Below are 15571 nucleotides of genomic sequence, written 5' to 3' on the forward strand. Positions count from 1 at the left end.
CATTACTTCAATGCTAGTAGTCAAGTATTTTGCCTTTTAAAATCAACCACAATACTTTACACACAAGTATGATGATACAGAGAACTGTTTTGTTATAGTATGAATACCCTCGTCTTAAGGTACACATACATGTGTGTGTTTTAATGAAACATAGACTCTAAATTTCAGAGAAACCCTTAACCTAATTATTTCATGAGAACATCTGCTTGGCAGTAGTGATCTCTGTTAATGAACAGATGACTATGGTGGCATTGCTTCTGATTTCTTCACCTGGCAGATTCTAACAATTATTTTTTTTTCTTGGAGAAAGCTGATATTATGTACATGTGATAATATAGAGACTGAATGGCTCTTCTCCTGATTCATTTAGTTCCGGGGGAAAATATGATTCTGTATATAATAAAGACTTAGTATGCTGGCTAAAATATAGGTGGAACATATTATTTATACTTTATCTTCTATCTTCAAGATTTTAGTGTTGTGGCAGTATTTTACAAGCTCAGACTAGGGTTCTGAATCAGGGGACAAGGCAGAAAAACAATCCAGGTTGTGGAGCGAGAGATAACACTATATATCTCTTGTCAAATCGACAACCTGATTTGTCTGCAGCAAAACACAATCTGTGGTTGTGTGGATCCCCTTGGGATTATGCCTCCTTCATGCCTCAGTTTTCCTTTGGATCACCATTTAGTTGACGCTTTGTAGTTACAGAATTCTGTAAATTCTATCCTACCTGGAAAACCTATCCTATTCTGGAAAACCCTACCAGGGTTTTATATCGTGGAAAGCCCCCAGCAAAAAAGAGAAATACTTGAAAGCAAGTAGAAGTTCTAGACAGCACATTTGGATGTGTTGTCATTTGGTGTTAGCAAAACAAAAAACAATCAGCTAAACCTGATGGAGCAGCATGTCATCAACAATGACATTTCCAAACCTGATGTTACAGATAGGGGTTTTATTAGTTAATTAAATGTGTGCAAATTACATGCACTGTTGCGGATAATGTAGAAGAGGGCATGCATGCTTCATTGAAGCTCAATTTCCTTTTTAGAAATTATCACTGAATTAAATCACTTAACTTTCTAAAATCAGCCACCTGTGTTTCTCCAGTCTTTTTATTCTATATTCCTGTGCAATTTTCCCTAAAAAGTTTAATTTGTTTACTGCTCAGTAAGTCTTATAATATTTTGGTGAGAAATATTAGGGGAAAAAAAAATGCTGATTCAAACAGAGCAGAATGCCAGTGATCTGTAATCCATGTATTTGAGTGGGTTTGAGATATAGCAGGGACACTGAAAAATTTGAGCAAGAACTTCTGTCATATTGATTTGTAAGCCAAATTTTATTCCCCAATTTTCTACCACTCCCATGACTTTTGCTCTGATTTATGGGTTTCTTTTTACTAAAATTAAGTAAATCAAGCATTTATTTAAACTCTTAGTCTGTTTTCTAATTTATACTGTTTGTACCTTTTCCAATTTCTAACTCCCTCACTTATTCATTCAGCAAATATTTACTGTCTCTAAGATACAGTGGACACCGTTCTTGATGCTGGGAATGTGCTGGTGATTACAAAAGAAACACTGTCCCAACCCTTGGGGAGCTTATTCATTATTTGTACTTTTCAAACTTAAAATTTCATCATCACTAAAAAGCATTTCATTGCTTATTTGAGGTTGCAGTAGTGGAATCTTGTTTTAAAAAGAACTGTACATTCAGAATTTTGCCGCAGAAGCTTGCCTTTTAAACTACTATCAGGAAGAAATTCAGCCCTTCTAAAGAACAGCATTAATTGTGCAACAGTTAACCTGATACTAGTGATTACATATCACAAACAGAAACAAATGCTATCCTCTGTCGATACCCACTGTTTCACTCTTGATCATAATAACTTACGTATTCTCCCAGAAAATTTTCTTTTTTAATATTGCTAGAGGATTGTCTTTTCTATTCATCTTTCCAAGATTGTTCTAGTTCTAGTTGTTCTACCATTTGTTGAGAAATAGTTGTTGAAGTCCTCTAACTGTGGTTGCTAAGTTGCGTATTTGGCCTTTCTGTTCTTGTTTTGTGGCTCTGTTGTTTGGTGCATACACAGTTGAGATTGTTATGTCTTCTTGGTAGAGTGACCCTCCTATAATTATGGAATGTCTGTCTCTGTCTTTGGTAATTTGCTTTGCTCTGAAGTCTAGTCTATGTAATATTAAAATATATACTCCTGCTTTCATTTGGCAAGATATGATGACAGGAAGTTCTGGCTCCCTATGTGGCCTCTACTGGCACTGTGGAGGGAGGGCTGATGGATAGTGGTGGAGTGCTTATTCCCTTCTAGATCTCCTCTGGCATCTCCCACTGAGGAATGAAAGGAGTACCTTGTTACTAGCGGGTGAGGGTGAAGGACAGATTTGTCACGTATTCTCCACTGATAACACAGATTAGGCCCTAACAAATCAGTAGTTACATTAAATGTAAATAGTCTAAATATACTAACTAAAAGACAGAGATTGGTAGAATGGGTTACAGAACATTTCCCAACTTTTATGCTGTCTGCAAGAAAGAATCTACAAATGTAATGATACAGCAATGTTAAAAGTAAAAGGATGGAAAAAGATATATGATGCAAACATTAATCAAGAAGAAGCATGAGTGTCTATATTAAGGAATAAATCCAACAGAAAAAAACATAGCAAAATTTAAATGTGAATGTATCAACCAATGGAACATTAAAAAAATTATATTGTGGTTCAAATTACATTTTACTTTTCTAAAGCAGGAATAAAAATGGCTTTGTCTTTATAGTCTATCATTTTTATTGGAATGATATTGATATCATGTAATGTTATTAATAAACAAAATACTGATTGATTATAATCATATTTGGATGTTCTAGTCTGAGCAGAATTATAAACCCGAAAGTATGCTGATTTTGTTCAGATTTGCTATTATTTTAATGACATTTTAAGCAATAGTTTAAACGTTTTTGCCACTTGAGAAAACTGTCAGTATTTTACAAGAAGGAATGAAAATACCAGAACTATAAAAAGAAATGTTCAAAAGCTTCAATCAACCCTTTTGTTAATATTCCTAGCTTTAAAATTATCATCATTAAATCCATATCTACGAAGACAGTGTATTTCAAACAATCAGTATTCTCCATGGCCTGCTGTACCCAAGCTAACTGACAAGTAATTATGCAGATTGTGTCATTATTGTATTTTTTTTAAATGCCAATAGACATTCCCTCCAAGGCAGCAAGAAACTACTTTTCAGATTCACTTAAATGACACACATTGTTCTGCCTTTCTCTCGCAGTCCTTCAATCATGCCCAGAGACCTATGAGTAGATACCTTTAAATTGTGGAGGAAACAGGGTACAATGTTGTGTTCATCATTCTAGACAGTTGTCATCATACTGAAATGAAAATTCTCCTTAAAATTTTAATTACAGTTCCAGAATTAGTATGCTCTTTTGGTTTCTAGATAATATAAAGATCTTGGACATGAATTTGAGTAAACTCTGGGAGTTGGTGATGGACAGGGAGGCCTGATGTGCTGCAGTCCATGGGGTTGCAAAGAGTTGGACACGACTGAGCGACTGAACTGAACTGAACTGAACTGATATGGCAAACATAAACACCTCCAGATCAGAGTCCCCCTTTTATTCTTTGAGTAAAGCAGACTTATAAATAATTTCATAATTTGAAGTCATGATGCCTAATTAAAGACACTGATTAAATATAGTTATATTGTTTCAGTAAGAGAAAAATAGTGCCAAGGTTTTCTGTTAAAATGATAGAAGATCAAACTCAATAAAGGGATTGATTGTCCAATCATTAGAACCTTAAATGTAGTGAAGTTCTAGGGTTACTCATGTATAACTTCTTCAAGAACCAGGTTTTATTAAAATGTGGTTTCTGTTGTTGAGGAAGAGGCTGGTGGGTGATTGGGATAACCTTTGGTTGGGCATCGGTACAGCCTGACACAGTTAGTTAATTAGTGTTAGTCAGTCATGTCTTGACTCTTTGTGACCCCATGGACTGTAGCCTGCGAGGCTCCTCTGTCCCTGGAATTCTCCAGGCAAGAATACTGGAGTGGGTAGCCATTCCTTTGTCCAGGGAATCTTCTCAACCCAGGGATCAAACCTGGGTCTCCTGCACTGAAGGCAGATTCTTTATCATCTGAGCCACCAGGGAAGCCCTACAGCCTGACAGAAGCATCAGGCAAATTATCAAGGATTTCATTAAGTGGATCTTACCAGCCAAATCTGGTTAGCTTAGATGATTGGGTACATTTTTAATGTAATAATGAAGGATAATCTTGGTTATTGTTTAACAAAATATTTCACATATAGATATCATAAGATTGTTCGTTTCCTCTTAAAAATTCAGAATGGCTCAGTGCACGTCAGTGTTTAGAGAGGTGGTCTTTATTCCCATTTGTATTGACTTTGATACAGTAAAAAGAGGATCTGTGAAAATAAGAAAATTAGAACACTAATGGATAATAGATGATCTCATAATTTTGATAAACTAGATCTACAGCAATGTGGGTGGTCATAACATCTTTTATTCTATTTTTCCAGGTCTAAGTTGAAATTTAAAATAACTCTTAGAGTCTATATTGCCTATTCCAAGGATAACAGAAAATCAGTTTCATGGCTAGAGCGTGTAATGATTCAGGATACATACATACATTAATTGCAGGATAATTGCTTTACAATACTATTTTGGTTTCTGTCACATGTCAACGTGAATTAGCCATAGGTATACGTATGTCCTCTCTTTGCTGGAACCTCCCTCCCTAGGATATATTTAGTTTGAGAAAGAAGCTTGTGGGGAATCGATTGTGAAACATCATTTGGGTGGGCATCATACAACCTGCCACATACACCAGGCAGATTGCAAAGGATTATATTAAATGGATTTTATCTGCTAAATCTAATTAGCTTAGATTTTGAGCTACGTATTTGTGCAATAATGAGAGAATATTATCTCTTATTGTCAAACTTTATGATTTGGGTGATAGGGAAACAAATTAATAAAAAGTTTTATCAGTTATGAAGTATAATAAATAGTTTGATGGAAAAGTAACATCTTAAAATTGCAAGTTTTTTATGATTGAATCTATCAATGGATCATTTCATTCTGATTGACTCATTCAACACCTGTGTGAAAACTGAGTGCACAGAATGAACCAGATAACTCTTTGCTCCAGAAAGCTCATATGGTAGATGGGTGGCAGACAGTGAACCAATAAACACATAAAAATATAATCCAATATCAGGTAACAAGGCTAAGAGGGAGACTGGATGCACGGGTGGAAAAAAGTGTAATGCGGTATCACATAGCAATAAGTCCATGAGGAAATCAGAAGCTGATGGGAGCACATTTGTATATGGGCTACATTGGTCTTACATTGGTAAAGCATTCCATTGTGTTATTTGTTGGCCTGTTTCTGGATTGATGAAACTAAAGACTCTCTTTGGTACTTGGTTAACTTGGATGAGCTTTGCTTTCATTAATTCATTTATTCTTTGTTTTTAAAATTTAAATTTATTGTTTTAATTGAGGGATACTTGCTTTTCAGAATTATGTTGGTTTCTGCCAAACATTAACATGAATCAGTCATAGGTATATACATGTATATTTATATATATCCCCTATATCCCCTCCCTCTTGAACCTCCCTCCCACCTTTCATCCTTTCAATTTGCATGTATGCCAAACACCTACTGTACATAAAAAGTTTTACAGTAGACATGTAATTTGGACAGAAGCTCTGACCTCTAATTGGTAAGATACAATATGTAAATGGTAGTTTGTAGTAATAGGATAGAGCATTTCAGATCCCTTGAGAGATGTCAAGCTTCTCCTCCTTTGGGGGAGATGGTTTATCTACAGTGAGTTTGCTTGCTCTTTCTTTTCCCCCATTCTCTCTGGGTCTTCAGTGTTTGTGAGAAGAAATGCTTGAAAAAATTCTCAGCTGAGTTGCTTGCACGTTGATATTGAGCTTCAGGTTTCAGGAAGTGTAGGTTCACTCTTTGGACTTTCCACCAGTCATTTAATCTCTCTGCACCTCATACTTGGCCACAAAGTGAGGAGTATGGGGCAGATACTGTTTTAGGTCCTTTGCAATGCAGCTGAGCATGCATTCCATTATTTTAGCCATAAACACACACACACACACACACACACACACACACACACAAACACACAAACAGGCACAGATACATTGAAATGTAGACGTGTGATTTTTCATTTTGCGTCTCCTAAACATTTCCCCCCTCCTTTTCTTGAATTCGGCCTTTGTCCAACAGAACAATATTCTCTGTTCAATTTTGGAATCTATTAGAAGAACTTCACTTCAGTTGACGCCTTAGGATATCAGATATATTATTGTTCATCAAATAGATAGAAATGATGACCAGCAGCCTATATCTGAGAGGTAGGTGATAGAATGCGTATAATTGGAAAATCATTCTTGAAGGACACACTGAACTGCGGCTAGTACTTGTGTGCAATTCTGTTGTGACCAGACAGATGGGTGACTATAAAGAAAATATCTTTCTATTCCCTTCTGAGACATATGCAGGGTCGTCCTTCCTTCGTACTGTCGTGGAGCTACGTGCAATTAGCTACAGAATGTTAGCCACCCTGCTGGATGCAGCTCAACATGTCTCTCTGTGGTTTATAATAGTACGAAAGTGACATTAAACCTATCAAACAATGGTATTAAGGCAGCATGGCGTCACACAAACCCAGCTGTTTGTGCTGGTGATTTTGTTTTTCACTAGAGGAGATTTTGGGGGGAAATTTAATGAATGGACAGGCTTATGTCTACTTTTAATGAACCCCAAGTTAATGCTTGGGTCTTTTTCTATCCATTTAAATGCTGAGGAGCACATTTCACATCATTACAAAATAAACACACTAATACTCAACCTCTGTTCTTCATTCTGAGCCTCTGCTTCCAGTATTAATAGCTTCCTAGTAGGGAATGTTTGACATTGTTGCTAAACTCTAAACAGGGATCTAATTCAGAGGCAAATTAACATCAGTTTATATTTTGACTTTTAATTCCTCTGGCAACTGAAAAACAAACCAAGAAAAAAACAAATGAAGTAATGAAAAAAATGACCAGTGTTGAATCCATGAAGCCATCTCTTGTATGAATGCTCCATTTTGCTTAGATTAGTATGTCCTCCATGACAATGAACTCTGTGAAAGCAAAAGATATAGGTCAGGTTAATATTATTAAAATGAATGCTAAAACCAGTGCCTAGAAGAATGAGCCATTCAGAAAATTGTATCAAATAAAAACTTTTATTTTAATTCCATAGTTAATTCCTGGCATGATTTATATCTCTGACTTTAGTTAAAGCTGAGGTCAGGTTTTATGGATTTATAATAAGGGGACATTAGATAAACATACCATTTGCCTTCATAATATATCCTCTTTCACTATGACCCAATAACAACAAAAAATGTCCAACTTCTGTTTAACAGTTATTTAATCAGCAAGCAGTTAAGTTATTGAACATCTCTGACACCCTAAGTCCTGTACAGAGATTTTAAGATGCACAAGATACAGGTGCTGCCCTCGAAGGGTTTAAATCTAATGTAGGGATCTAATGCATCCCTGACGTCTTTAGCATCATTCTGGTGATGTCATCAAATTCACATGGGAATCTTTTATAAAATAATCTCCTGGTCATACCAGGAGATTCTGATCCAGTGGGTCCAAGTTAAAACTCAGAAATCAGACTTTTCTAGAGGTCCCCTAATGATTTCATTAAATGTTCAGAACTGACATTTTTTTAAAAATTGAAGTTTAACATTTAACATGTAATATTTGATAAATTTAAAGTGTACCTGTTAATTTCATACATTTATATATTGTAATACCATCTGTATCATGTTTCATAATTATTGTTTCTTTCTAATGGTTAGAATACAAAATTGGGAACTTCTGAAATAAGTCAAGTATTTTAGATCTGGAAGAAACTTAGAGAATATATATTCTAACACCTTCCCTGTAATGGAAAGCCTAGAGATTCCGAGCTGGTGGTAGAACTCATAGAATTACGAGTCTTGATTAAGAATATTCCCTGTGTTCAAATACAGTTTCCATCTCTGCAGAAGCTGGGAAGTTGATGAGTAATAAGGCCATTGATGTGCTTATTTCTCTACATGTCTGTCCAGGACATCTTCTCCTTCAACAGAGAGTCTTTTCCTGTGCTGGATGTGGAAGTGACCCAAGATACCAGTGAATAAGTACCAGTAATATTAAGTCATGGAAGAGATGAAAAGGGCAAGAAGAAGCTCAGATGAGGTGTAGCTTAAATATATTACTAGTATGGATTTTGCTGCTGTTTGGAAACTTGTAGTTAGTGTCACAACCCTGCAATAATTCAGCCTCTTTTAATCTCACCCTCCTTTATTTTAGAAACAGGTTGAATAAAAATAACAAAAAAAGGAGAGATAATTAAATAAAAATATTTAGCAAATTACTATTCTAGTAATTCCTAGATTCCTATCTTCCTGTCCAGTTAAGTTTAGACATGGTAAGCCCATTTTTTTGTTTCATTGGTTGTTGTTTAGTCATTTAAATTGTGACCCCATGAACTGCAGTACACCAGGCTTCCCTGTCCTTCACTATCTCCTGGAGTTTTCTCAGGCTTATGTCCATTGAGTCGGTTATGTCATCCAATAATCTCATTCTCTATAGTCCCCTTCTCTTCTTGCCCTAAATCTTTCCCAGCATCAGGTCTTTTTCAGTGAGTTGGCTCTTCATATAAGGTGGCCAAAGTATTGGAGTTTCAGCTTCAGCATCAGTCCTTCCAATGAATATTCAGGACTGATTTCCTTTAGGATGGACTGGTTGGATCTCCTTGCAGTCCAAGGGACTCTCAAGAGTCTTCTCCAGCACCACAGTTAGAAAGCATCAATTCTTGCTCAGCCTTCTTTATGGTCCATCTCTCACATCTGTACATGACTATTGGAAAAGCGAAAGTGAACATCTTAGTTGCTCAGTAGTGTCCAACTCTTTGCTACCCCATGGGACTGTAGCCTGCCAGGCTCCACTGTCCATGCAAATCTCCAGGCAAGAATACTGAAGTGGGTTGCCATGTCTTCTCCAGGGGATCTTCCCAACTCACAGATCAAACCTGGGTCTTCTGCATTGCAGGCAAATTCTTTACAGTCTGAGCTACTAGGAAAAATGATTCCTTTGCCTAAACGCAGCTTTGCCGGCAAAGTGATGTCTGCTTTTTAACACGCTGTCTAGGTTTGTCATAGCTTTTCTTCCAAGGAGCAAGCATCTTTTAACTTTGTGGTTGCAGTCACCATCTGTAGGGATTTTGGAGCCCAAGAAAATGAAATCTTAGTTTTATTGCTATATTAAGCTTAAAATGAAGGTAAGTTTAAGTGTCATTTTCATCATCCCATGAATAAAAAATTGTTTTTTACTCAAAATTAAGCCTGTGTCCAGAGACATGTTATAATGCGTTTAGTCTCTGATTTTATCTTTAACTGCCTTATGTTTGAGGCATGCAGTGGAATGCAGTGATGGTCTAGTCATTGCTAAGCAATCAGTTCTCCCATCAGTCAACCTCTTTAATTGCCACATGCCCCTTCTTCCTTTGAAACCCATGTTATCCTGGCCTTTGTCAATTAAAAATAGCTCCTGTCTAATATGGCATAAGGCCTAATTAATTATTCATAAATTATTATTTTCCTGATTATTCTTCTGACTCTGATGTAAATGACACTAAAAGTCTAGGCTATTTCTGGAATGCATACGAGCAGACAAAACAACGGCTATAAGGGAGGCAAACCAAGGCTGTATTTGTGCACAGCAGTGTAATAACAATACAAGCTCCGAGTAGGAGAGAGATTTTTCCATTAACATTGAGCACTGCTTAAAGAACTCGTGTTTCCCAATGTGCAGAAAGAGTATTTCTTTTTTTCCGCAGCTGTACTTAAATATTCAATGGAGTGTTGAGGTTACACACGAGTGGAATGCTGTCTGAGTGTGTCTGGCTCTTCCTGTGCACTGCCCTCACCCTCACCAACACATACAAGGGAAAAGGAGAATGTGGGTCATCATAAATCCTCCAGTGTGCTCCTGCCGCTGTTTTAAAACCACAGGGAAGAATGAGTCTTTCTCATCCTCCCTTCTCCCAGGGCAGCTTCAGAGGACCCTTGACCTGATGGTCATCCTGTCTGTACAGCCTGTACATGGAGGGGACCTAAAACTGGTCAGGAGCTCTTTGGCAGTCCTGCTTGTTTCCCCTGACCCCTGTTTCATAACAGCTTCCTGTGCCAGAGCCATTTGTTTTAAAACTTCCTTGCAGTGGACAGCAGAAGTTGGAGAGAATGGGAAGGGGCCAGAAACGTGGGTTTTCCCTCTTTGCTACTTCCCGAGAGTACAACTGGTGAATCTAGAAATCTTTCCTGCCCTTGAGAGTGAAAATTAGAACTTTATTAAAAAAAACAAACAAACATGTTTGTATGTGCTGGAATCTGTAATAGGTGGTGGATTATCTCAGAGTATGACTGACTGCATCTCTGATTATTTATGGAAGAGATATACATTTGGGGGGTATGGACTGAGGTTGGTGAAGAGAAGAGGATACAGAAAAAGCCTTTCCTGGTCCTGCTTGCAAATGTTGTCTACACAGGTAGTAAAGACAGAGACCCTTCCCTGGAACACTGGCCTCATCTTGGTTGTTACTGTGAGCTCTAGAGCTAGGAAGAGCCATGGTGTCAAGAGAGTGTGGGCTGCTTTCATCGAATTCATGTAACCCAGCCTCTCTTGAACAATATCTGTAGTATAAAGCATGTAATCACTAAAAAGAATTGAATGAGTATAGTACTGGACATGGGCTACCCAGGTGGCTCAAGAATCCACTGGCCAATGCAAGAGACGCAGGAGACTCAGGTTCAATTCCTGGGTTGGAAAGATCCCCTGGAGGAGAAAACGGCAACCCACTCCAGTATTCCTGCCTGGTAAATTCCACAGAGGGTGAAAAAGTTGAGAGAGTAAAAAAGATGGCTTAAAGCTCAACATTCAGAAAACAAAGATCATGGCATCTGGTCCCATCACCTCATGGCAAATAGATGGGGAAACAGTGGCAGACTTTATTTTTGGGGGGCTGCAAAATCACTGCAAATTGTGACTGTAGCCATGAAATAAAAAGACGCTTACTCCTTGGAAGAAAATTTATGACTAACCTAGATAGTATGCTAAAAAGCAGAGACATTACTTTGCCAACAAAGGTCTGTCTAGCCAAGGCTATGATTTTTCTAGTAGTCATATATGGATGTGAGAGTCGGACTATAAAGAAAGCTGAGCACCAAAGAATTGATGCTTTTGAACTGTGGTGTTGGAGAAGACTCTTGAGAGTCCCTTGGACTGCCAGGAGATCCAACCAGTCCATCCTAAAGGAAATCAGTCCTGAATGTTTATTGGAAGGACTAATGTTGAAGCTGAAACTCCAATACTTTGTCCACCTGATGCAAAGAATGGACTCATTTGAAAAGACCTTGATGCTGGGAAGGACTGAAGGTGGGAGAAGGGGATGACTCAATGGACATGAGTTTGAGTAAATTCTGGGAGTAGGTGATGGACAGGGAAGCCTGGCATGCTGCAGTCCGTGGCGTCACAAAGAGTTGGACATGACTGTGTAACTGAACTGAACTGAAATTCCATGGACAGAGGAGCTTGGCAGCCTGCAGTCCATGGGATCACACAGAATCGAAGATGACTGAGCGACTGAGCACACACGAGAACTGAACTGAAAATTTTAATTTTAAAAATGCATTCAGGATTGTGTTTGCCAACTTCATGGTGAAATAAAATCAAGATTTACATAATTATCATCAAATAGGGTAATTCTGCTCAAAAGCTGCCTTGGTCTGTATAGATAATACCAGAAGTACTTTATTCCTGTTAGCCCTTTGTTCTGTTTGTCCTTTATATATCATATATTCTGTTATACTATAGGATTCTAGCAGCAATACAGATAACCTTTGACAAAAGAAAACACTTGACCACTTTATGCGTGCATGTTAAGTCACTTCAGTTGTGTCCAACTCTGTGCAATCCTATGGACTCTCTCTGTTGGATTCTTCAGGCAAGAATAGAGGGTATGTGGACTTCTCTTGTGGCTCAGTGGTAAAGAATCCACTTGAAATGTGAGAGACGCAAGTTCGATCCCTATGTTGGGAAGTTCCCCTGGGCAGATGAGACAGGTTGTAGTCCATGGGGTTACAAAGGAGTCAGGCACAATTTAGCGATTACAGCTTATATATATATTATATAAAATATATAGGGTATATATAATATGTATATAATGTGTGTTATTATATAAAATATATGTGTATCATATTGTGGCTCTGCTCATTTTAGGCATTTCCAAACACTTCCATGTGCACAATGGTTATTTCCAGCTTCATTTCAATAAATACTTATAAAATAAATAGATCAATGTATTAACAATCATTAAGAATATGAATAAGTTTAAGTGAATGTCTTCAGAAGGATATCTTGTATTAATTTCTTTTTCTTGCTGAATTTTTTCCACTTAAAAAATTTCTGTTCCAACATGTAGCCTTCAAATCAGTTTAATCCTTATAGCTGAGCTTGATGGTCATATAAATATATTTACATACACACTCACACACACACAGAAGTCATCTACAGTCCTCATTCAGGCTACAACTGCAAAAAAGACAAATGCATCTTTGTCAGTAGCTCTGAAGTGTCAAAGGACACTTTATGTTGAGAGTCAGGATGGGCTGTAGAAACATCAGAGCTGGAAAGTGAATCTCCCATGACCTCCTTCCTAAGCCAGAAAGTTCAAGAAGTCAGGAGTGCAAACTTGTGATGACCCACATCACGGAGGGTAGGAGGAAGCTCTGTGTCCTGGCCAAGGTAGATGAGGAAAGAATTTGGAAGTGGTTAGTGTCAGCAAAGGGGCAAGAAGGTAGGGAGGGGTTCTGCACGATTCTTTCTGCTGAACAGCTGTTGGAGTTTACAACTAGCTTTTATGAGCCCTATGGAGATTACTTGGTGGAGGGTCAGTGCAGTGTAAAGGGTCAGGGGTGGAGAGTTCATTGGTCTGGTTTGAGAAAACAGTGATAAAACAAAAGGAATCCATCTCTTTAGAACTCTCTTTGTTAGCAGCAATGTTCGAATATCTCCAGATAAAATTCTGTGAAGCAAGAAAGAAGGTCTTCTGATCATACTGTAGTTCTCTAACTTCAATTTGCTTTGATACAAATAAATTATTACATGTGTATCTCGTTATTAAGAACTTGATTTGAAGTGGGGCATCCTCACTGCTCTCCTGTCTGAAATAAGAGATTAAAAAAATATCTATGCTAACTAAAATGGAATGTTTAATAAATAATTTCGTCTGGAAACTTTAAGGATGAAGGCTATATAATTCGAAAGGAGCTCCTTTTGCTACAAAGGAAGCAACAGGCAAAATTGAAAAGTTAATCAAACGAACGTGTATTTTAATTTAAGTAAACTGGTTGCATTTTCATTTGGAATAGCATTTTCAAAGGCATGTTTTTGAAATAACACTGTAGATTAAAACTCAATATTCCTTTTCTGACTTTCATTTGCATTCAAAATCAAGGTCTTGCTTTGAACACTGTAAGGTGTTTTAGAAACCTGTAGTGGAATAACTAAGCTTTTGAAATAATATAGTAAGCAAAATAGAAATATCAAGGTTCTAATAATTATTTCTCCAGGCAAAGGATTGAATATAATTGTATATTTTTGAAATGAGAAATGACCAGAGAAATTAATCTGCAATTTGATGGCTTCCTGCTGCCTACTTGATAAACTTGAAACTCCTTAGTGTGAAATACAGGTACTCGCTTCAGTCAGATATATTAACTTCATCATCTGACTCAATTGTCTGCTCATCGTGTTTCTTCTGCTACAGCTTGTTGCCTATGTTGTTGTTCCCCCAACCCAGGCCAGCCTTGGCATTTCTCCAGCTGGAAACCTGTATTTAATTTTCAAAGCCCAGTTTCAGTGTCACCTGTCTGGTAATGCATCTCTTAAGCCCTCAGTTAGTCCCTCCATTTTTTAGTGTTTGTTTGGCACTTTGTATACAGTGATGCTTTAGTAGTTAGTATATTTCACATTATGCTTTTATAGGCTGCAAATCTTTGTAGATTGTGGTTCTTACTCCTATAGCGTGTGTGTGTGTGCATGTTAAGGCACTTCAGTCGTGTCCAACTCTTTGTGAGCCTAAGGTCTGTAGTCTGCCAGGCTCCTCTGTTCATGGGACTCTCCAGGCAAGAATACTGGAGTTAAGTTGCAATGCCCTCCTCCAGAGGATCGCCCTGATCCAGGAATTGAGTCTCCTGACTCTCCTGTATTACAGGCTGATTCTTTACCACTGAGCCACCGGGGAAGCCCCCACTCCTGCAGAATAAGTCCCCTTTTAATAACAATCATTTTATAATGCCCTCATTATCTTTACATGAAGTCTTTAGATGTATGACTTACCCATCTGTATTGTTTTTTAAAATCCATATAATCCCTCAACTGTAATGGGAAATAAAATAAAACTGTTTTATATTATACTTAAATCAATGGTAAGTGCTAAAGAGTAATTCTGTTACAAAGTAGAAATGACCCCTACAAATTTTCAGCATGTAACCTGGGGAACAGTATCTTCCATATCAAGAAACAGGGACAGGAACTCTGAGCTCTGTTAGCCTGGACTACATCTGAGTAGCTTATCATTTATGCTACAATCTATACAGTAAGTAAAGGATTATGTATGTAACACTATGCTGAGAGTGACCTGAAAATGAGTAATTAAGATGTCATATTATTTTGTATCCCACATGTGTAATACTCACTAGTTTTAGTCGAGTATGTCTTAAAACACATCAGAAATCTATTAAGAACTTAAAATAAATGGAGGCATGAAAATGAGTGACTAGTTTTCTGAATTTCAATGCATTTATATTTTTTATATATGCATCTCTAGCTTTTTCAAAGAAGGAAGGAGTAAATGAAAAATATCAAAATGCACATGTTGAATTGTCATTATTATACACTTATATGTTCTGGAGTTTGTTATATATGTGTATACCCTGAGGTTCAGAGAATGTGGGATCCAATTTTTTTGAGCCATTTTTTTAGTTCCCTAAAAAATGGGATAGGATACCCTTCAAAATGTTATTGGATGCCATAAAACTGTTAAGGATATTTGAATGCATTGTTTTTCTAGTTCAGTTGCCTTTTTTTTCATGTTGTTATACCCCCAATTTTTTAAACAGTGGGAAAATACATGTAGCTTTTATTAATCCTATATATTGCCTATAGATCATGAAAGTTTGGTGTACACTCTTAAATAATGAAACAAAATAGTGTCATAGTTTCTAAAGTTAATAGGACTAAATAATTAAAGAAGCAGCCAAGAAAGTTTGCTTTGGGTTATAGAGTACTTGCCCACCACTTCATGGAAGATAGATGGGGAAATAGAGGAAACAGTGTCAGACTTTATTTTGGGGGGCTCCAAAATCACTGCAGATGGTGAC

General features: G+C 37.2%; 1 protein-coding gene across 1 annotated transcript in view; it reads left to right on the forward strand.

The window, feature by feature from the left end:
* The window catches only part of GPC6 (glypican 6), a 1214516-nt gene that overhangs the window by 126092 nt on the left and 1072853 nt on the right, over nucleotides 1-15571 (forward strand). The gene's annotated exons all lie outside the window — the stretch shown is intronic.

Source organism: Budorcas taxicolor, chromosome 12, assembly GCF_023091745.1.
Source record: "Budorcas taxicolor isolate Tak-1 chromosome 12, Takin1.1, whole genome shotgun sequence".
Classification (NCBI taxonomy): Eukaryota; Metazoa; Chordata; class Mammalia; order Artiodactyla; family Bovidae; genus Budorcas; species Budorcas taxicolor.